Here is a 21,120-nt window from a genome sequence, read left to right as displayed (position 1 = left end):
TCTCGCTCTCTCGCTCTCTCACTCTCTGTCGTCTCCTTCTCTCCCTGTGTGTGTGTGTGCACACATGTATGTTTTATGTTACTGCAACTTCCTAACCTAAGATAGAGATCTAGGCAACGCCAGGACTTCTGAGGGGAGGCCTGGCAAGTGTCTGACAGAGCCCTGCTGGCAGTACCTCCACCTGTCTGGCAGGGGGCAATGCAAGCATGAAAAAGGATTCCATGCTCCAGGCCAGGATCTGGGTAGTCTGGGTGATGTAAGACCAGCCCAAAGGGACTGCACAGCTCACGTAAGACCAGCCCGAAGGGAGCCTTTAAGGAACATGGTTCTGCTGCTAGGACAGCTGAGCTGGCTGTCACAGCCACTTCCCTGTCCCTGTTCCTGTCACACCCCTGGGATGAGACCCTTTCCCCATCTCAGCGCCCATCCTGACAGCCAGCTCTGATTTCCTGTTATTAGGACAAAAGGGAGGTGCCAGAAGATGGACCAGGTTAGGACTTCCAGAGAGGCGGGCACAGGAGCGGACAGTGGCCCCTAAAGGGTCACAAGTGTGGCCACCCGAGGAAGGGGAGCAAATCTCTAGGGTAGACCTGCATGCTAGGAACACATCCTTAAAATCCCACTGCAACCCTCAGTTACTCATGGCTACTGGAAAGGGAAGGAGAGATGCACTTCCCATCCCTGATGCTAGGCATTGGCCCTAGCTGGGGGTGGCAGAAGGGGACCACCTCACTCGCGTCAGGGCCGAGTTATTTCATGACTACCTACAGCCCTGTAGTCCCGTGCTGCTCAAAGTGTAGTCCCAGACTAGCAGCATCAATATCACGCGGGAGCTTGTTAGAAATGCAGAATCCCAAGCCCCACACCCAGAATCAATACATTTAACAAGATCCTTAGGCAAACACACTAAAGTTTGAGAAGCCCTGGTCTAAATCACATTGCTCAGTGATTCTCACCCCTGAATGCACATGAGAATCAGCTAGGAAGTGTTTTTTAAAAACATACCAGTGCTCGGGGTCCCTCCCCAGAAGGCTGACTTGATTGATCTGTGGTGCCACTCTCCACACTGGTATTTTAGAAAAGTTATAGTATGACGCCTACTGAGGCCCAGGAGACTTTTCCAAGCTCATGCAGAGAAAAGTGTCACAGCTGAGACTATAACCCTGATCTTTTCACTCCATGTTCAGCATTGTTTGCCATTGCATTATGCCACCGGCCCTCATGCCAGCCAAGCAAGGTGCTCAGACTCAAAGGAACCAACCCGAACCCCCAGGCTGTTTTCCTGTTCCTTCTGGTCTAGTGGAGTCACAAGCCAGGGTTCAAATCCTAGTGCCGTCAATCACTAGCTCTTTGACTTTGGGCAGGTTGTATAAGCTCACTAGGTTTCTATCTCCTCCTCTGTAAAATAGGAGCCATTGTATCCACATCTTTTTTTCAATGTTTATGTTATTTATTTTTCATATTTACGGGGTTTTCTTTGGGGTCACTCTATCACCCAAGCTGAAGTGCAGTGGTGCTATCACAGCTCACTGCAGGCTCAAACGCCTGGTTTTGTGCAATCCTCCCAACTCAGCCTCTTGAGGTGTGGTGTGGTGCATGCCAGAACTATAACAACAAGCACCACACCTCACCTGGCTGATTTTCTTTTTATTTTTTTGTAAAAATGGGGTCTCACTATATTGCCCAGGCTGGTCTCCATTTCCTGGCCTCCAGTGATCCTCCTGTCTCCCTGTCTCAGCCTCCCAAAGTGCTGGGATTATAGGTGTGAGCCACCACACCCAGCTAGCATCCACATCGTGTAGGTACTGAGAGCATTAAATAAAATACTGGAGAAAGTAAAAGCCCCTGGCACATAATATCAACCACTCAACAAATGTGTTCCACCCCAACTCTGACTCTGAAGGGTCCCAAAGAAAAAGAGGAAACTAGAGAAAGAAGCCCAGCTGCTGCGTTCCCTTGTGGGTCCAGACAATTGCTTCGCCCAGACTACTGTCAGAATTGCAGCCAAATGGCCTGGGGAAGTGAGGTTAGGAGGCAGAAGTTTCAAAGAGGTTACAATTGCTCCAAAGACAAAGGAGCAAAGGAGTCTGAAGCAGGGCTACAGACCGAATTCCCCACCAGCCCTCCTCAGCAGGAATCTAGAGAATGTAATGGGTTATTACCAAACAGGATGTCAGGGACATTGGCTCCCCATAATATACCGTCTCATGGAGGGCTGGGAGGCCCCAAGGCTCCCTCCCAGATGGAGCAGTCAGGGACATATGTCTTGGTGATTAAGGGCTGAACTGAGACGTTCTGCCTTGTCCCTCCCACTCATCTCAGCCTGCCCAGGCTGAGGCCAGGAGCGCCCCCATCCCCACCCCCCCCCCACCCCGTAGACTCAATTCACCTGGAGCTGGAGCCCAGGTGGCCCAGACTGAAGAATGGCTTATGTATCCGGCGGGGAGAGTGACACTGGGCAGGCTGAGGTGAGTGAGATAGGAATGTCTGTGGCCCCTTGCCCTACCTCTGTATCCAGATGTGCAGATTGCAAGGCATGGCTGCCATCAGTTTTAATGGCTACATTCTGCAGGCGGTGCATGCTCTGGCCAAAGCTAAGGTGATGTGCCGGGATAGGTCAGTAACAGCCGTCAGCTGGCACAAACTGGATTCCACTGAGACTTAAGCTCAGACTCTCCATGGGGGAGGAGCCCAGCTGATCCAGGCTAGGAGAGTCAGGGGAGAGCGCATACTAGAAAGCTCCAGAGTCCAATCAGGCCTCACAGCCAAACCCACAGGTCTCCTGGAGTGAGCATCAAAGAAGACAAGGCTGAGCAGCGGCACATGTTTTCCGAGGTCGATGACGGTATCTGCACCCACACTTACACAGGCCACGTCCCAGAGACAGCACAGAGCAGTCTTCCATGCCGAGAAGGATGCAACCAGGAAAAAAGCAGGCCTTCTGGTCTTGAGAAACACTCAAGGGTAGGGCTTATGCACCCAGGAAAGGGGCAGCAACATTTCTCACTGGAAGATGCAATAATGCCCAAAGACGGTCACTAAGTTGGAAAAAAAAAGCTTTTTTCTAATCAAGCCAGCTTCCATGCTTGCCACTAAGTCACCTGAGGCCACTCGTGTCATTCCCTAAGCTTTGGTTTCCAAATGTATACAATGGGGACTAATGACTTTACTGTCTACCGCTGTGGTTACCTTATAGATCTGATCAGGCTTTTGCTGGTTTTGAAAGTGTCTATATAAAAGTTATCATTAACGAAGGCTATTTTTGTTAAGATGAGCTGAGCTCTGTACCCATCTAGTCTTTAAGACACAGTTCAGACTGTGTACCAGTTGCAAAGAGGTGAGAGAAAAGAGCCAGGAGGAAGAGAGAATGCAGCAGGCATCTAGAATACAGGAAGTAAGGCCTCAGCCAGCCAGTGTCACTAACCCCACTCGCGGGCTGGGTACCCCCTCTTCACACCACTACTAGGCAACCCGAGTCCTTGTACCTTCTGGTCACTCAGTGGGTTATAAGATAGCTGCCCCGGCCCTGGGTTCAGCCTGCTCATGCCCAACCATAAAGACCAGCTCAGGCATGGGGACCAGGCGGGAAAGGCACAGGACTCAAGACAAGCAATGGATGGATGTCACAGGGACCTAGGCGAAAGCATCCTTTATTACTGCTGGAGCTCTTGGGTGTCCTATGCCATTCCTCCTTCACCTCTCAAATCTGGCTGCACATGAGAATCTCCTGGGGAGCTTTTCCTAATGGGCCCTACGCATGACTAGTTAAATTAGACTCTTTGGGGATAAGGTTCATTTTTGTTTGCTTGTTTTTGAGAGCTCTCCTGGTGCTTCTCAAGTACAGCTGGAGATAAAGACCACTGCCCTAAATAGAAAAGGCCTGCTAAAAAGCCACAGGTATAGGTCCCTGGAAAATTCTACCCCAAGGCCAGTCACAGGCCTGTTCTACTCACGTTCTCTCTAGACCTGAGTGCTGGAGCAGGACAGAGCTACCAGCATCAATGTGAATGCCTGTGATTGCTGGGGGAAGGCAGGCGGTGGGTGTCTGTGAAGGTCATTCAGTTAGCTGACCTGCTCCCTAAGGTGACTTTAAACATGCGGTGGCCTCCTTTACCTGACTTAGCTTCCTATTTGGAAAAGCATCTCCTCCGTGGCCCTCGCCGGAGGGTGGGGGCCTCCAAAACAGGGTCTGCTCTCCATGTTGGTCTCTCCTACCTTCAGTGAGTACAGCGGGAAAAGCCAGTGTCCTAAGCAGTGGAGAAAGACCTGGGATGCCACTGTGTACGTGACAAACACAGTTCCCAAGGCAGGCTCTGTGAGGCTGGTCCCTCAGGGCAGGGCCGGGAGATAGGCAGGGGGTCACCTACCACTGCAGGCCCTGCTACTGCTGCTCAGAAATGCTGGGCCCCAGCAAACAGCTTGTCAGATCATTCCTTTTGGTTACTACAAGGACCATTTCCTTTGCCCACTCTCCAAATCTAGAGAGGGACCCCCTCTCAAGGAGAGGGTGCTGGCCTTTTTCCAGAAGGCTTGTATCTCAGAAGCTACCACCCTCAGCATGTGGCCCCAACTGCTCTGAGCAGCTCCTTTCAGCCTCCCTTAAGGAAACACTAAGGGACCCCGGCCAAAAGAAGCTTGCCCACCAAATCTTGAGCCCTGGCACAGGGCTGCATTCCTCAGGGGCGCTGTTTCATTTGAATTTGCACAAAGCTACCCTCTAGGTTGGCAGTGTCCCTAGGAGAAGTGCTGCAATGGGTGGCTGGCTGGCTATGCTACCTCTCTCACTGGGGGACAATGGGAGGGGGACCTTCATAAGGACCTGTACTAAGAGCTGTCAGGGATTCCAGGGCCGCCAAGACTTTGCCTCCTGACCTTGGAGCAGACATGCAAGGGGGTCTGCAATGCCCTATCTGCGGGGTAGTTCAGTACACTGGCGCCTCTCTCTGCTCCTGCTGCTCTTCACTGGGATCACAACTCTAACTTGATTCTTACAGAGGGAGGCACAGGGAGGAAAGGAGACAGGACCAAAATAGCTCTCATCCCACATTCCAAACCTCACAGGAGGGGCACCGCAGGAAGGGCCACTGTATTTCACCAGCCGAGCTTGGCAGTGCTGGACCCTGGCTGGCCTCTGGCTTGTTAGGTCACCGGGCAGAGCTCAGGGCCCTGCTGCACCTGTTCAGATGCCAGCCTCAGTCTCGGTGGGGGCTACAGCTGGATGCCAAGTTCCGGACCCATGTGAGCAACACTTCTGGAGCCTCCCTGTCACAAATGAGGCACCAGCAAAGCAAACAGCCCAGGAGGGGCCCCTAGGACAGGGTGGCAGGAAAAACAAGCCACCGAATCTTTTGGCTGGCCAGTGGCAGGTTCAGGTGTGTGGTTCTACTTTCTATATAACATCCCTGTCAACACTGCACACCCCAGAAAAAACTTCTAGCCTCTACCGCAGGGATTTTCAATCAGGGACAATTTTTCCCCTAGGGGACATTTGGCAATGTCTGGAGACACTTTTGGTCATCTCAACTGGCGGGGGTCGAGGGGGGAATGCTAGTAACATCTACTCAGTAGAGGCCAGGAATGCTGGTAAACATAATACACCACAACAGACAGCCCCAGACAAAGAAAGGTTGACTCCAGATCTGAAGTGTGAGACCCTGAGGGTTGGCCTCTGCCTTACCTGGGGCCTCAGGCCGCTCTGGGCAGCTCACCCTCCCCCTAGGATGTCCTGGGGGCTGAAGGGAAGAATGGGTGTCACATTCAGTGGCGGTCCCTAGCCTTTGCACACTGTGGACACCTTTCAGGAGCGGCCAGGAAGAGGTGGCAGTTCTGGTTTGGTATTTTATTTAAAAATGGAAGTTACACAAGAAACCCCCAACTGTGGTTCCCCACTCCCCTCCGTGAAGCAGTGGCCTTAGTTCCTGTGTGCAGCTGTAAATGAGGGATAGTCACGAGGACCCTGAGGTGAAACCAGACCTCAGGCCCACTGGGGCTACTGGAGAATTTGGGTCCAGAGGTGGCCCATCCTGTGGGCTCCTGGGCTTGAGCTTGATAGGCAGGACCAAAGCAGACAGCTGACATTCCTGCCTGGCCCCAGGTTTCCCTATGACAGGGAAGGTCAAAGCTGCCACCTGCTCTGCTGCAGTTGCTCCATTAGTTTTCTTGCCCCCAACCCAGTCCCAGGTGCTCTGACAAGGTCATGGTGCCCAGGAAAGAGACAGGTGTTTCAATGAGCCGTGTGCTATTCCACCATCTCCAGTCCCTGGCCTAGAGACAAATGATGCCAGCCAAACCGGTCTGGGGCAGATTAGACCAGCAGTGACTGCTCTCCACTGTGGTTTGAGTGGAAAGTATTGGACTGAAGGTCAAGTGAACTACCTCTGGCGTTAGCTTCACTAGCAACTTGCATAATCTCAGGCAAGCCATTACCTCTGTCTGAAGATCAGTTTCCCCAGATCCTAATGGCCGTTCCCCAAAATCTAGAGCTGCAGCAGAGACGTGTGTGTGATGGCTAGTGGCTGTCTCCATGTGGGGGGCTGTCTTCCTTCACATTCTCTTCTGAGGACCCAAGCGAGGATCCTCAGTGGGAACGAAGACCAAACCCATCTTTCTACACAAACCAGCTCTCCTGATGTTCCCGCCTCCAAATGCGCCCACTGCCTAGGCTTAAACCTCAAGTCATCCTTGCCCTCTTCTCACCACATGCATTTAGTCACCAAATTCTACCAACTTTTCCATCAAATGATTGGGGTTTTTCCTGCCCAATTGTGCTCTAGCTTCTCCTGCCTGGATTACTTCAGCCCTCAAAGTTCCTAGCCTCCAGTCTCTCCTTTCAAGGGGCCATCCTACCAGCTGCTTTTTCCAAGAGCCCAGCTCTAACCTGGCCACTCCCCTACTCTATAACCTAAAGAGCTCCCACAGCCTGGGGCAGATAGCCTTGACTGCTACCTGGCACTCAGGGCTCCGTACGATGTAGACGCAACCTGATTTGAAGCTTCAAACTGCTATTTATTCATCAAGATGGAGGTCAAACACCCCCCACCGCTGCCATGATCCCCTGACCTCTCACCAACTCCCTAACATCCAATGTCTCGGTTCAATTAAGCTAAGCGGCCCCTAACACATTTCCATGATCATCTCGGCAGCACATGAGTCCATCCTCCATTCAACTGGGGGCTTCTCTGCACTGGGTATTATTGGTGTTTGTGTTGCCACTGCAGTGTATTAAGGGCCACCGAATGTTCTGGCAACACAGAGACAGGAAGTCCTACTTCCCACTACACAGTATACAGGCCTCTGACTCTGCTCCCTTGTCTGGTATCACCACAGCACTAGAAATGGGAATTGAGCACATGTCTTCACCTCAAAGCCTTGCCCTAAGACAGAAACCACACAGACAGGAACCAAGGCCCAGAGATGTGAGAACAGGAAATGAACTCTGCTTGGTGGTGCTGGCATTACGACCTGAAGGAGCACTTCACTCTGCTAAGCTCAGGGGAGGGCATCCTGTTCACCTGAGAGAAGGGGCCTGTCTGCCTCCTGCCTCCCTCTCTCTGCCTGGAAAGTCTTGGCGCTTGTCTGTTTTGACCCCGTGCCACCACGTCTGCATCCCACCCCCTTGCCTACTTCCCTTTCCTTTTGCTCAGGCCAAATATAAACTCCTGGGCAGGAAATGCCTTGAAGGAGCCTGGCCCCACCCTGAGATCCAGAGAAAATTGTCTCTGACAGAAAGGAAATGGGCCTGAGAGAAGTGACCTCCCTGGGAAGGGAGCAGACACAACCCCTCCCCCAGCCCTGAGGAGAGCCAGAGGGAGGGCTGTGATGCTGAGCGCATAGCAGGGGGTGGGAGCCTAGGGCTCTGGGGACAAGAGTGACAACCTGCATGGTCAGGCCACGGTAGAGCCAAGGGAAGAAAAACCCCAAATCGTGGTCTTACAGCTCTGTAAGGCCTATGGGCACAGAGATTACAGGGTGCAGTGGGAAGGGTAACAGGCTAGCCACCTGAAGACATTGCCTATTAGTCACGGCTCTGTACTTCTTCCTATTTTTTTTTTTTTTTTTTTTTGAAATGAGGTCTCACTCTACCTGGGCTGGAGTGTAGTAGCACGACCACAGCTCACTGCAGCCTCTACCTCCCAGGCTCAAGCAATCCTCCCACCTCAGCCTCCAGAGTAGCTGGCAGTACAAGCATGCACCACCACACCCAGCTAATTTTTGTATTTTTTATCTTTTGTAGAGATGGCTGTCTCCCTATATTGTCAGGCTGGTCTCAAGCTCCAGGGCTCAGGCAATCCTTTCCAAACTGCTGGGATTATAGGTGTGAGCTACCACCACATCCGGTCCTGGCTCTATACTTCTTACTCATTAATGACTGCAATATTTATGATACTGAATGTAATTATTAATAAACTCTAACAGACACTAATAGTTATAGAGTACTTACTACGTGCCCTGGGCCACAGACTTTGTAGTGAGCCCTTATTATGTCCCAGGCACTTCTTTATGTTCTTTTTATATCTTCACAACAAACCTGTGTGGTAAGTGCTCCAATAATCTCTCTGTTTTACAGAGGAGGAAACTGAGGCCCAGATATACGAAGCAACTTGCCCAACGTCAGCAGCTAAGAAGTAGTGAGCCAAGATGCAAATCCTGGCACTGTGGCTCTAGAGTCAGAGCTACCAAGTTAGAATCTTCCTCATCAAAGAAAAGAAACTGCCTAGGCTGGGGCCTGGCACACAGAAGACACAAAAAGCATCTACCAGGGTTTTTGTAGGATGAGTGGTTAGTCTGAAGTTAACTTCCCGCCAGCCAGGAAAGCACTTGATCATCCTGTATGTTTTTTAGTCACTGCAAGAACTCGTCCAAAGCGGGTAATGCCTATGGTACAAATGGGGAAACTGAGGTACAATAGGTCAAGTCGCTTCTATTGGACTACAGATTGGGCCAGAAGCCTACCTACACCCATAGCCCTCGTACTGATCTGCTCCCATTTCAGCCTCCCTCGGCTCTCCCCTTAGAATCCACTCCCCATGGTCCATGCATTTATTCAACTAATAATACCCAAGCACCTACTTGGTGCCAAGCCCTACCCTGAGCACCAAGGTCTGAAAACAGAACAAAAGCTGAACTCTCCTGCAGCACTTGGCCAGAGCTGCTGCCAGGCCCATCCTTCTCAGGGAGACAGAGCCTAACATGGACTGGCCTTCATAGCATTCCCTGGAGCTTGCTTTGATGGCAAGATAAAGGGGAATGAACCCCGAAGCAATGGAGCTAGCAGATAGTAAAGCCTGAGGGAAGGAAGCTTGCAGCCCCCGGGACCTTGAGATGGAAGCACTTCGGGGAGGGCTAGAGCTTCCGGACAACCTCCTCCCACCCAATTCTAGCATGGGACACAGCAGCTAGGGATCACAAGAGTTAATCTAGCCAGCCTCCTGCCTGCCCCTAACCACCAACGCCTTCTAAATAATGCAACCTAGTTGTCAAGACAGCGTATTCAAATGTCTCTTCTTCCCTGATGCCACCCAGCATGCTGCTCTCCACCCCTCGTACTGGAAGGTGCTAATCAGGCAGGCCTAGTGCTGATGTCAGAACCACACCACCACCCCCGCCGCCCAACTCCCTCCTGCACACCCTCCCAGCCCAACGCAGGTGTGTTTTAGTGTTTTACTTTACCTACTCCTCCCTGTCCTCCCTCCTATCCATCTGTCCATCTTGGTGATGGAGGGTGAGGGGAAGTGCACAGAGCAGACAGGCAAGGATCTGGGACTGCAGGCCCAGGAGTGACTGATCACTGGTGGCTGTGATGAGCACTTAGGAGGGGAAGGAGACCCGAACCTCAGCTCTTGCCTCCTGGCCAGGCAACCGGAGAAAGATGCATGGCCGAGTCTTAAAGACATCAGGAGGTGGAGTCAGACCTCCTGGGTCCTGATCCCAGCTCCATCATTCCTTGGATATGTGACCTTGGGCAAGTTTATTTAATGTCTACTTACCTCAGTTTCTTTACATGTAAACTAGAGACCAGGGTAGCAGTACCTACCTTACAGAATTGCTATGGATGCTAAAGAAGTTAAAATGTGTCAAGAATTTAGAACAGTTCACTCTTATTGTTGGTGTCACTATCACTACCATAGCCTGTTGCAGTGTCATAAATGCCACTAAAGAAGGCCAGAGGAAGGGAGCCCAGTGGGTGGGCACTTTTCTGGATGAGGTGAACTCTGAAATGACTGCAAAGTCCAGATCGAATGCCTAGGAGGCGGCAGGTTTGCGCACTGCACACCCCCTGGTCAGTGAAAAACAGCAAAATGACAGGGCAGCAGAAGGTACTACCAAACAACAATAATGGCAATAATTTTATTTATATTGTTGGATTTAATATTCAACAACCCTGTGAGGCGGGTACATATCTCTGTTTTAGAGCTGACAAAATGAAAGCGCAGAGAAGTTAAGTAATTTGCCCGAAGTCTCCCAGCACTGCGTACGCAAGAGAGTGTGTGCAGCTCAGGATGTTTTACTTCTGCTCCACTCTGACCCCTTTTCCACATTCCCCTCTTTGTTTTCCCCATTTACAAGACCCTGCTGGGGCTGGTCCTGCTCAGCACAGATGTTTGGGGACAAGCTCTTCCCATAAGCTCCCTGCCTCTGCCACAGCCTGACTTGACCTTAGCCTGGAGCAGAAAGGCTGGCTGCAGGTGCCTATCTCACACCTCAGACAGGCCAGCCTTTGGTCAGCCCAGATAAAGGACAGGAAATCCTAGGCCACCTCCCTTGGAGCTCACTCTCTCACAGGAACAGAGTTGCAGCCGGAGCAGGGGTTCCTCTGTGGTGAGGAAGCTGCCGAGTCAGCCCCGGCTGCCAGGGCTACTGGGTGTGGCTTGGGGAAAACAGGGAAGGCTGAGGGTCAGGAGGCCTGGACTCCAAATCCTCCCTCACTGAAGACTGTTTCTCCCTTCCCTGGGCCTCAGCCAGAGACCACCACAGATCACTCTGGGAAATCATACCATCTACTTTACAGGGCTGCTTTGAGAACAGAATGGGATCATGGAAGTGAAAGTGCCCTGAACTGAAGAAGTGGGAGGACTCACAGTCATCATCATCAACAGCTAGGGGAAGGAATGGCTAAGTTGGTATTTCTCCCTGTCTGATTCACTCTTCTAGGCCCCACTGTGGGTATGGCTCATACTCATTTCTGGCTTCAGTACTCCCTAAAATATTCCCTTCCCCTCACCCCCCATCAGCTCCAAAGATAAAACCCAGTGGCAGGAAAGCAGGGTACGCTGGAAGCCCCCCACGTATTACATTGTATTCAACTCATCAAGGGGAACACCTACTTACACCAGCCTTGTCCTCCACTAAGGGGGCACCAATAAGAAGGCCCTGACTTCCAAGGGCTCTCCAATCATGAGAGCTGGCTGGATCTGAACAAGAAACAAATCAGAGAGCACTGTGTAAGGTATTTGCACCCAAGATTCTGGAGTTAGGAGTCTACCTGTCGGGGTAACCAAAAACGATTACAGAGAAGTCGTCTGGACAAGTTCAGACTATAAATAAACTAACAGGAGTGCGGGATTTCCAGTGCCCCATTTCCTGCCCCCGGGGGACCATGTTAAGGGGACCATAAAGAGTAGCATGTAGGGAAGATAGAGGACAGCGATGAGGCCAGGAAGGGAGCTGCCCCAGGTTTGAGGAGGATCACAGACACTTTAAGGCTGTTTGGCCTGGAGAAGACACAGGTGCACTTGGGTTCCATCCTCAGACCCCTGAAGGTCAGAGAGAGCAGACAGGGTCCAGGAGGTCTCAGGGGACACAGCCAGGACCCAGGGTTAGAAGCCTCAGGGAGGCACAGTTAAGTTCAACATGAGAAAAATCTTTCAGACATTCCAAAGACAAAAGCAACTTGCTTGAAATATATCACACTCCCAGGTATTGAAGATGAGTGAGCAAGAACTGCACAAGTACCTGTCAGGAAGCCCCAAGCTTCAGAAGGAAAGTTGGACCTAGTGCCCTCTAAAGGTCCTTTTCCCCTGAGCTCTGCCTGCATACCTACCTCTAGAGGGGTTGTGGGAGAGAGCATAAAGGTGACTGGAGCTGGCTAGGCCCTCAGCTCCTTCCCACAGGGACATGGGATCCCAGCAGCACCATGGGCTGGTGTGACCCAGGGAGAGCAGGTCAATCATTAACTTGTGGCTGAATGGGTTAGAGAGTGGCTGGCCACTTGGGACAGACACAGGCTTGGGGAGGGGCCAGAGAGCAAACTGCAGAAAAGCCCAGGCCCAAGAAGAACCCAAGCTGGGACAACTCAGGGCCTGGCCAGCTCAAACTGACCCAGCCAGCTGAGAGCATTCAGCGACTGGGCCTGGCTGAACTTAAAGCCAGCTCACCATTGCCCGGTAGGTAAGAAAAGGGTCTTGAGTGGGAAGGCATACTTGCATAGCTGAAAGGAAGGCTGAGACACCACTGAGTCTGCCTGCCACCTGCTCTGCCCACTTTACAGTCGTGGAAATTGAGTCTCAGAGAAAGCAAAAATCACTCACCGAGACAAAGCTATAAAGGGAGCAGAAGCAGAAGCCAAGTTTCCTAACTCCGTCGTAGGCCCATAGGGTGTTCCTTTTCTTCCCACTGAAGCTCCAGAAAATTGCATGTGGTCTGGAGCTTTCTAAATTGGGTCTGGGTCTGGGTCTGGGTCCTGGCCCAACCCTTCCCAAGCGCCACTGCTTGAATAGATACAAGCTCCCAGAGGAAGGCATCCTCCTCCACTTACAGAGGCCGTCAGCCTCTCAGCAGCAATCGTGTGGTTGGCTGTCCCCATTCCCACCGAAGCCTGGTGAAAAGGGACCCACCGCTGTACTGAAAACAGACACACATTCATACAGCCTCATCCCATCCCCAGCATCGGCAGACCCTTTGGGTGGACATTTCTCGCTCTTTTAGACTTTCATGTTGAGATGAGGGGATCAACTGCTCCTAGAAACACCCCTACCCCTTTTTAACTCTGATGCTGGACCCCACTGCCCATCTAAATCCCCATCCACTCACTCCCCTCCCCTTCTCAATACTATCCAAGCTCAACCCATATCCTTCAAATTGTGTGAATAACTGCTTCTGTTTGCCCAAGTAAAGGACAGAGGGACAGACTTTTAACTGGCCCCAGACGTTCCCGTGACTGAATGTTAATGTCCCCTTGGGGGAAGGTGAGGGTTCAGGATAGGGTCTCTTTAAGGCCCGGGGTGGACAGGGAGTTAGTTAATGACCATCCCCTAGAGATGACTTTCCAAGGTGGTTATTACGTGGCTCAATGATTAACCAAGCAGTGGTAGGACCCCAGGCTTGTTGGAAGGAGGCTGCTCTTTTCCCAAGGACAGCCCAAGAGCAGGAGCCTGCAGTCAGGGAGAACATTCCTGGGGTCTTTCTCTCCCTCTCTAACAGGCTGCGGTGAGGTGGGTGGGGACAGAGTCTTGCACTGAGGGAATCTCTCCCACAGCCCCGCATGGGGGTAGAGGGCTGGCCCGGATGTAGAGGAAGTCAGCACACCCTTACTGGGGCGGAAGGGAAAAGAGAGACAGTGAGGGTTTTTATCATGAATGAGAGAGGAAGCTCCAAGCTGGGCCTTGGTGATTAGATGACAAGCTGGAAAAGACGTCCATCCTGAATGCATCCTGTTTTGCTCTGAACTGGCCTCAGGGGCCAGGCGCAGTGGAGGGGCCTGGGTGGACAGCAGCCTCCCAGAATTCTCCCAGACCTGTGGACCCCGAACTCCTGGGTGCCCTGGAACTGAGGAGGCAAGTGTGAGAGTGAGAACTGTCATTGACTGCTAGAGAAACAAAGGCAGGAAGTCTCCGCAAGAAGCCTCCATGGGTCGGCCTCCGGATCTGGAGCCCTAGAGGCGGCTAACATCTGGGTTGGGACGTTCCCAAGGTTCAGCTCAAATGTCACTGTCTCTGTCCATCACCTTCCCCTGGGTCAAAAGCAATCACTCCTTGGAATGGACTCCCAAAGCAGAATGGACCCCCAGGGCAAAAATGTACTTCTCAACAATTGGAAATATGAACACTGACCAGTTATTTGATAATACTAAGAAACTATTTTAGGTGTAATAATGGTTGTTTTTTATGGATCCTTATCTTTTAGAAATACGTATTGAAATATGTATAGATGAACTGATAAGGTAGGTATCTGGGATTTGTTTCAAAATAACAAGGGCATGATGCAGATAGGAGTGTGCACAGGACAGGATTGGCCATGGGCTAATGGTGTTGAAACTGAGTGGTGGGTACATGGGGTCTTAGCACACTAATTATCTCTATTTTTATGTATGTTTGAAGTTATTCATAATAATTTTTTGAAAGCCCTCACCAAGGTATTGTTATTTAATATACAATTAGTGGCATGTATTATTTATTCCACTAACTCCCAAACTAGATGGTAGATTCCCTGGAGCTGGTGGTTTGAACTCTGTGTCCTCCATAAGACCTAGCGCCAAGCCTGAACTTAATGACTAATAATTTGTACAGCACGTGATAGTTTACAAAGCACTTAGCCATGGATCCCCTCGTTTAATCCAGTGAAGTGGAAAAAATTAGAAGAAACCCAGAGTTGGAGAATCTGAGGGGGGCTGCAGAGCCTGGAGTTAAAGCTCCCCGTGTCCAACTCCCAATCCCCTGTTCTTTGCTCCATGCCACCCGGGACTCCTAGGGAACTTAACATTCAGTTCTAAAATTCCCATGTGTGGTCGAGGTAAATAGGAACAGCAACTGTTTAGCATGAAAGTTACCAACGTGGAGGGCTGGGCAAAAGGAAACTCCACCCACAAACACAGCACTTCAGACTTGTGACAAGGGCCCAGGCTGTGGCCTCCAGCCCACTGATTCCTATCTACCAGGACCCTCCCCCAAGGCATGCCCATGCACACGTGCGCACACACAAACCAAGACTCCTTAATAAACACTTGACACCAGCAACTGTGTGCCCAGCCCAGTGCTCAGCTACCCTGTCTGAGGTTGTGGGGTGGGGAAGAATGTAAAACTCACCTAGATCTCCGGGGGCTCACACTTCCCACCTTAAAGCCCTTGCATCTTTGAAATTTTCCGTCCCTATTTTATCTGCTGATCAGCTTTCCTAAGGCCCAGGGGGCCAAGACATCTGATGCTGCCTAAACTGGGAGCCTAAGGGAAAAGGTCCCTCTCTTCTTTTCAAGGCAGAGGCAACTCCTTTTTCCAGCCAGAAAAGAGGTGAGGGCACAGCCTGCCTGTGATAAACATGCCATCTGTTGACCCTGAACTTTCCATAGCTCAAATAAGGAGCTCCAGGAGACTCCTAGCAGCAAAGCCCCTGCAGCTACAATAGCTTCCCAATTGGAGACTCCATCCCTCCTCCCTTTGGGATCTTCTTGCCTTCTTGTCCCTGTTGCTATCCTCTAAACCTGGACACAAGGGTCATCTGCTCCCTCTCCAATCTGTAGTCCCAATAATGGAATTTTAAAATGTCAAGAGGACAAACAGGGACAACATTCAAGCCTTCTTGGTGCCACTTTCTTTGCTCCTCTGCTGGAACTCCGGATGTATTGTGTTTGAATAAGGAAGGCTCTTCCATCCTCCCCATATGACTCACTGTAAAACCTGTCTCAAGCAAGCACACAGGGCACGCAGCCCCTTTGCATTTGCACACCTTCAGTTCAGTACTTCTTGCTCTAAATGCCTCCAGATACCTCTCCAGGTCGGGGAGGGGAGCTGCAGATGCACAGAGAGGTTTGGCATACTTCTCCAAGAACACGAGAGGCAGTGTCCAGTGTGGTGTTTCCTAGGGTCTAGGGAGCAGAAATCCAAAATCCAAAGTCCAGCACATTAACAGAAGGCCACATCCCTAAAATGAACGCTAGCCCAGAATCTCCGGCTAGATGGCAGCTGTACCTTTAGAGGGAGTTTCACTACCGACCCCTACCCCTTATAGTGAAACACCACCCTTCCCGTCACACTGTTGCCACTGCAAAAGCCACCCAGAAACCACTTGCAGCCTTCTTCTCCATGCCTTTGGGCTGCCCACCTTCCCATCCCATCTGCAGACAAGATTTGTCCCCCTTTCATCCCAGAAAGATGAAAATGAGAGGAAACCTCAGAGGGCAGGAATACAGGTGGTGTCGGGGGTGGGAGCAGGTCACACAGGAGGAGTCAGGGTTTGAAAATAGACCTGGGTGTAATTCATTAACCCCTCCTCTCCGCTTGGGCTCTGATTAGGAGAGAAGCCAGGGCCCTGGGACTTGGGGGTAAGCATAGACTCCAAGCCAGCCCAATCTCTGAGGCCCCCAACTTCTGGAGCCCCAGGGTCTGGAAGAAAACTCCCACCTCTCCCTACATTGGTCTGGCTGCTGTCGCCCACCCATCCCTGCACACTCTAGTTTTCCAGCTGGCTTAGCTGCATAATCACCACAAAGCTCTCCATGTGCATAGCTCCTGTCTTCCTCAGTGTCTCAGAGACAACCCTTTACCTGCCAGTTAGGAGCCTGACCCCAGGTACCAAGTGACCAAGTGTCAGGGTAAATGACACCGGGCCCTTTAGATACTGAAATCAAGCTGCCACCTGAGGCGCAGCTGAAAACACTATGGCCCACACAGTAGTATGACTCTCCTAAGGTCACATGGACTGGCTGAACCCCAGTTTCCTGAGTTGTAATTCAGCGCGCAACTTTCACAAGTGTCAGGAGGAACGTGGAGACAACCCCACACTACCTAATTTGGAAATCCCAGAAACTTCCACTAAAAGGCCTTTCCTCTAATCCAAATCCATTTTGGACTTTATGGGAAAATGAGGCCTATGAAGATGAGACTTGTCCAAACGTTTTCGATTGTTTCCCGCAGCTACCTTAATACCAAGAAGTCCTGGGCGTTTCTCAGAAGGGAAAGCAATGAGGCAGTGGCCGACGGGAAAGCCCATACAGCTGGACGGGGGCTTCCTGGAAATGCCCTCGAAAGCAGAGAAATGAGAGGGCAGGAGAACCGGTGCGACCCGGCCACAGAGCCTCAAGCCCTGCCGCCCCCGCCCAGCTGCAACCCCCCTCCAAAGCCCCAGAGCGACCGCTGCGGGACCCACGCGCCCGGCGGTAACAGGCGGACAGCTGCCTTCCACCGCCCCACCCGCGAGGCTTCGCTGGGAGACACGCGACTGGCGCGCTCGGGGGTCTCCCAATTTCGGCGACTCTGATCCCCAATTCCAGGGGCGGAGGTGGCTCGGCTCGCTTCCTCCCTATCTCCTGCGTATGCCGTCCCGCGGAACCGCTAGGAAAGGGGCCGAGCCGGAGCGAGCCAGAGCAGCTAGGCGGGGTGACGGAGCCCAGGCGCCCCGGTTCGTCTGGCTCTTCCCCTGCTGTCGCCCCAACTCCTACCTGGAGGCCGCGTCCACCCCTTTGAGTTCGGGCGCTGACACAGAGCGAGAGGGCAGGAGGCGAGCCCAGGAGGGACTGCTCCGTCCGGGGCACACGCGGGGCCTGGGGTCGGGCAGGAGTAACGGTGCCAGCCAGAGGAGCAGCTGCCGCCGCTGCTTAGCCGTTGTCAACTCGAGTCCACTCCGCGCAGGTGGGGAGGGAGCGTTGGCTAGTAGTGCTGTAGGGACGCCCCGCCCACTTCCCCTCGGCCAATGGGGGCGCAGTCTGGCCCACTGGACTCCCCAGAAAGTCGCCCAAATCTGGGTGGGCGGGGCTCTGCCTGCCGGTCCTCCAATGCCCGCGCCACTGCCTTTCCCTGGGGTCACACCGCTGCCAGGGAGGAGGTGCAAGCCCAACGACTGAGGCTCAAGGAGCGAGTTAGCCAGGCACACAGGGTAATAGTTATTGACTTCTGAATGAGTCTGGCACTGTTTGGAGGATTTAAATACATATCCCATGTGCCCGGGAGGGTTCGGTGACTTAGGTTAATTTATGGGGTGTCCAGAACACACAACTTCTGTGAAATCTCCAGTTGGTAGGGGAAAACCTGGTAATTAAGCATTTGAGAAGGACGCTGCCATCACTACCTTGCTTAGGCCCCAGAGGCTCTGCAACTTCCCCAATACCCCGGTCTTCTGTCCTCTACCCCCAGTCCAAACTCTACCTTCGTGGAGAAATGCATGGAAAACTTAGGGCACCAACATTAATCGTGGCAGGGGAGGGCTTCCAGGATTTCTGATAGCAAGCACCACCAGAATGAACCTTCAAATTCAGTAAGAAACAACAGCGTTTGGCTTTGATTTATCTCTGGCCTTTCATCACAAGGGTCCAACACAAGTTCACAACCTTGATTTCACTATTGAATTGAGGACTTCTATTAGCCTGGACTGAGAGTATCCAGGATCTCACGCAGTTCAACTGCTATCCCTCACATTTACAAAGAGAAAGACAGAGACTGAGCAGAGGTGATTCACTTAAGGCTACCCAGCCTGGAACTCCTGGGCTCAAGAAAATCTCCTGCCTCAGCTTCCTGAGTAGCTAAGATAACAGGTGTGTGCCACCATGGTCAGCTAATGTTTACATTTTTTTTTAGAGATGAAGTCTTGCTGTGTTGCCCAGGCTGGTCTCACTTTCCTGGCCTCAAGTGATTTACCCAGCAAATCCATGGCAGGGCCAATACATGTGCAATGGTTATTTTCTCCGTATCATTCCTACAAGGTGGGAACCACGTCCATCTAACTTGCTTGTTACAGTATCTAATACAGATGAGAGCAAAAATATGTCTCTGAGGGCAGCAACTTTATCAAGGACACCCAGGCAAAGACAGAGCCAGACTTAACCCAGCCCCAGGTGACCCTCTCCTGTCTAGCCTTCAGTTCACCAGAACAAACTGAAAATTTCCCACCTTCCTTCCCTGCTCTCCTGATGTGGGTCAGAAGAGCAACGATAAAGTGACACTACCGCCACTGTGTGTACCACGTGTATCCCTTTTCCTCTTGATGGCAGGACTGCAGCTGGTACCCTCTGGCAATTTGTTCAAGGTGAGCCAAGTCCCTGTGGGTCTGTGGATGAGGCCTGCGCACCAGAATTAAATCCCAGAAACCAAATCCTTCTGGTGGGTGGGAAGGGATATGACCTCCATCCTGAGGCTGGGCTTTAACAATTGTAAGCATCCTTAAGGCTCTGAGTTGAGGCCAAAGGCATCTTGCCTGTGCACAGTGCTAAAAAGGACATAAAAGTGGGGGGCCTGCAATGATTTTAGCATTTCCCTAAGGGCAAGAAACCCTGTCAAAGCCAATTCCATCCACTCCAGGGCTCCAAGCACAGTGCTTACAGCACTTTCCTCAGTACTCTTTGCTAATGAATGAATAAATATTGAAAGGTACTCAAAGCACAACCAAAACTAAATGACAATCATATGACTAATGAACAAAGTCAACTTATCTTTTAGTAAACACATTTAACTGAATCAGGTATGATAGGTTTTTAGATACCAGCTGTTTTTTATTATTATTATTATTAAGCCATCAAACCAGGAAACAAAAAAGGAGGGGGGTATAGTACAAAAACTACCCCCAATAAGGGGCACTGCTATAAATACCTAGAAGGAGAACTTTGTGGTTCTCCTGGCATAGAGTAGATGTTCAATAAAATGCTTGTCAAATGACAGTGAACACAATTGTCAGGGAAAGCTACAATCCTATTTGCTACGCATATTGTGACATTTTGAAATGGCCCAAGCAATATCAGGGCTATTTCTTTTTGTCTTTTTGGATCTCCCTCTCTTCTTCTGGCCAGGAGAGCTCAGCCTGTTCAGCAGGGCAAAGATAGCTCATCCCCTTCAATACCCCCGCCAGTCTCTGCTTCCTAACCCAGAGTCTTGCATGGATTAATAGTGCCTGGAATGGATGAGAAAAAGAGTACCTTTTCACAGACCCATTTCTAGGTCGCAGCCTGAGTGGCTCTGGAGATAACTGGAGACTTTAGGTCCTTGACTTCTCCTTTTCCACAAGCCCTCACTCTTGCCTGTGTGTCCTATAGTGTTGCCGCTGCTGCTATCCTGGATGCCAGCTCAGTCATCAGTCAGGGGAATGTAGAGTGCTTGAAGCAGGCCGAGGGCTGGCAAAAAAGCCTGTGTATGTGAGTTTGTGTATGCCCAAGGCATGGGGCTTTCCTCATTCTACCACCACCACCACAGATGAGGTGAGTCCCACAAAAGGGAGTATAATGGACTCTGGAGCCAGATGGCCTGGGTAAAAATGGCCTCTGCTACTTACTAGCTGTGTGACTCTGCCTCGGTTTCCTCACCTGCAAAGTGTGGATGATCATCACAACACTGACCTTACATCGCTGCAGGTAGATCCACTAAGCTAAATAGACACTCAGAATGATGGCTGGCATGTAGTTAGTACTTATAAAGCATCAGATATGGTGACAGAGGCACTGAGCAAAGGTAGAAAGAGCCCTCGGTGAGGAAGTAGGAAAGCTAAATGCTGGCCCCACTTCTACCGCTTTCTTGTTACGCCACCCAGGACAAGTCATTGTGCCACTCCAGCCATCAGTTTTTTCACTTATAAAACAAGACTAGAGCACAATACCCACTGGGTAGAGGAGACAATAAATGTGAAAGTGTACCATAAAGGTCTGTGGCAGGTGGCAGGATGGCACTGAAAGTGCTATAGAATTCACCTTTTGAGGGACCTATCAGCTCTTTTCTTCTAGGCTGTGGCAAAGAGCAGTTTGATATATTATTCCCCTGAGCCTTACTCTGAGACCCTTGGGTCCTATTGAGGGCCTGTCTGAGGACTCCAAGTAGTCCCCACCCCCTCCCCACCTGGGAGCGGCAGTTGTTGAGCTGTTGCAGGCAGACCCATGCCCCCACTCTGGAATGGGTAGGTTAATATCCAGAGGGAACCAGATAGACTCTTCTACTACTTTTTCCATAGGAGCTAAAGAAACAGCAGCAAATCACTTCAGGGAATTCAGCTGGGAAGGTTTTAGAAAAGGAGTAGGAGCAGTGAGTGGAAAATGAATTACACTCAGACCAGCCCCATCCAGCACATGAGCACAGGTGGCCTCATACACAGGCACTGACACTTGTATGCACATTCCTGCATGCCTCATCGAAGCCTGCTCCCTGATGGCTTGGGGTCCCCGCCCAGACTCATGAAAAGGAACTATAGATCAGGTCCCACAATATAGGATACTCATGG

General features: G+C 51.3%; 1 protein-coding gene across 9 annotated transcripts in view; it reads right to left on the bottom strand.

The window, feature by feature from the left end:
- Positions 1 to 21,120, bottom strand: part of STARD8 (StAR related lipid transfer domain containing 8) — a 77,193-nt gene that overhangs the window by 14,283 nt on the left and 41,790 nt on the right. For 3 of the 9 annotated variants that reach the window (XM_017516385.2, XM_017516388.2, XM_017516386.2), the window contains exon 1: positions 17,369 to 17,553. The exons of the other annotated variants lie outside the window; for them this stretch is intronic. The gene's annotated coding sequence lies outside the window, so the exon portion shown is untranslated. Of the gene's footprint in view, positions 1 to 17,368; positions 17,554 to 21,120 lie in introns of those variants that run through there. 9 annotated transcript variants of the gene reach the window in all.

This window comes from Cebus imitator, unplaced genomic scaffold (genome assembly GCF_001604975.1).
Source record: "Cebus imitator isolate Cc_AM_T3 unplaced genomic scaffold, Cebus_imitator-1.0 Scaffold582, whole genome shotgun sequence".
In the NCBI taxonomy this organism is placed as follows: Eukaryota; Metazoa; Chordata; class Mammalia; order Primates; family Cebidae; genus Cebus; species Cebus imitator.
Note: the sequence above shows the minus strand (reverse complement) of the source record. Positions and strands in the feature narration are given on the sequence as shown.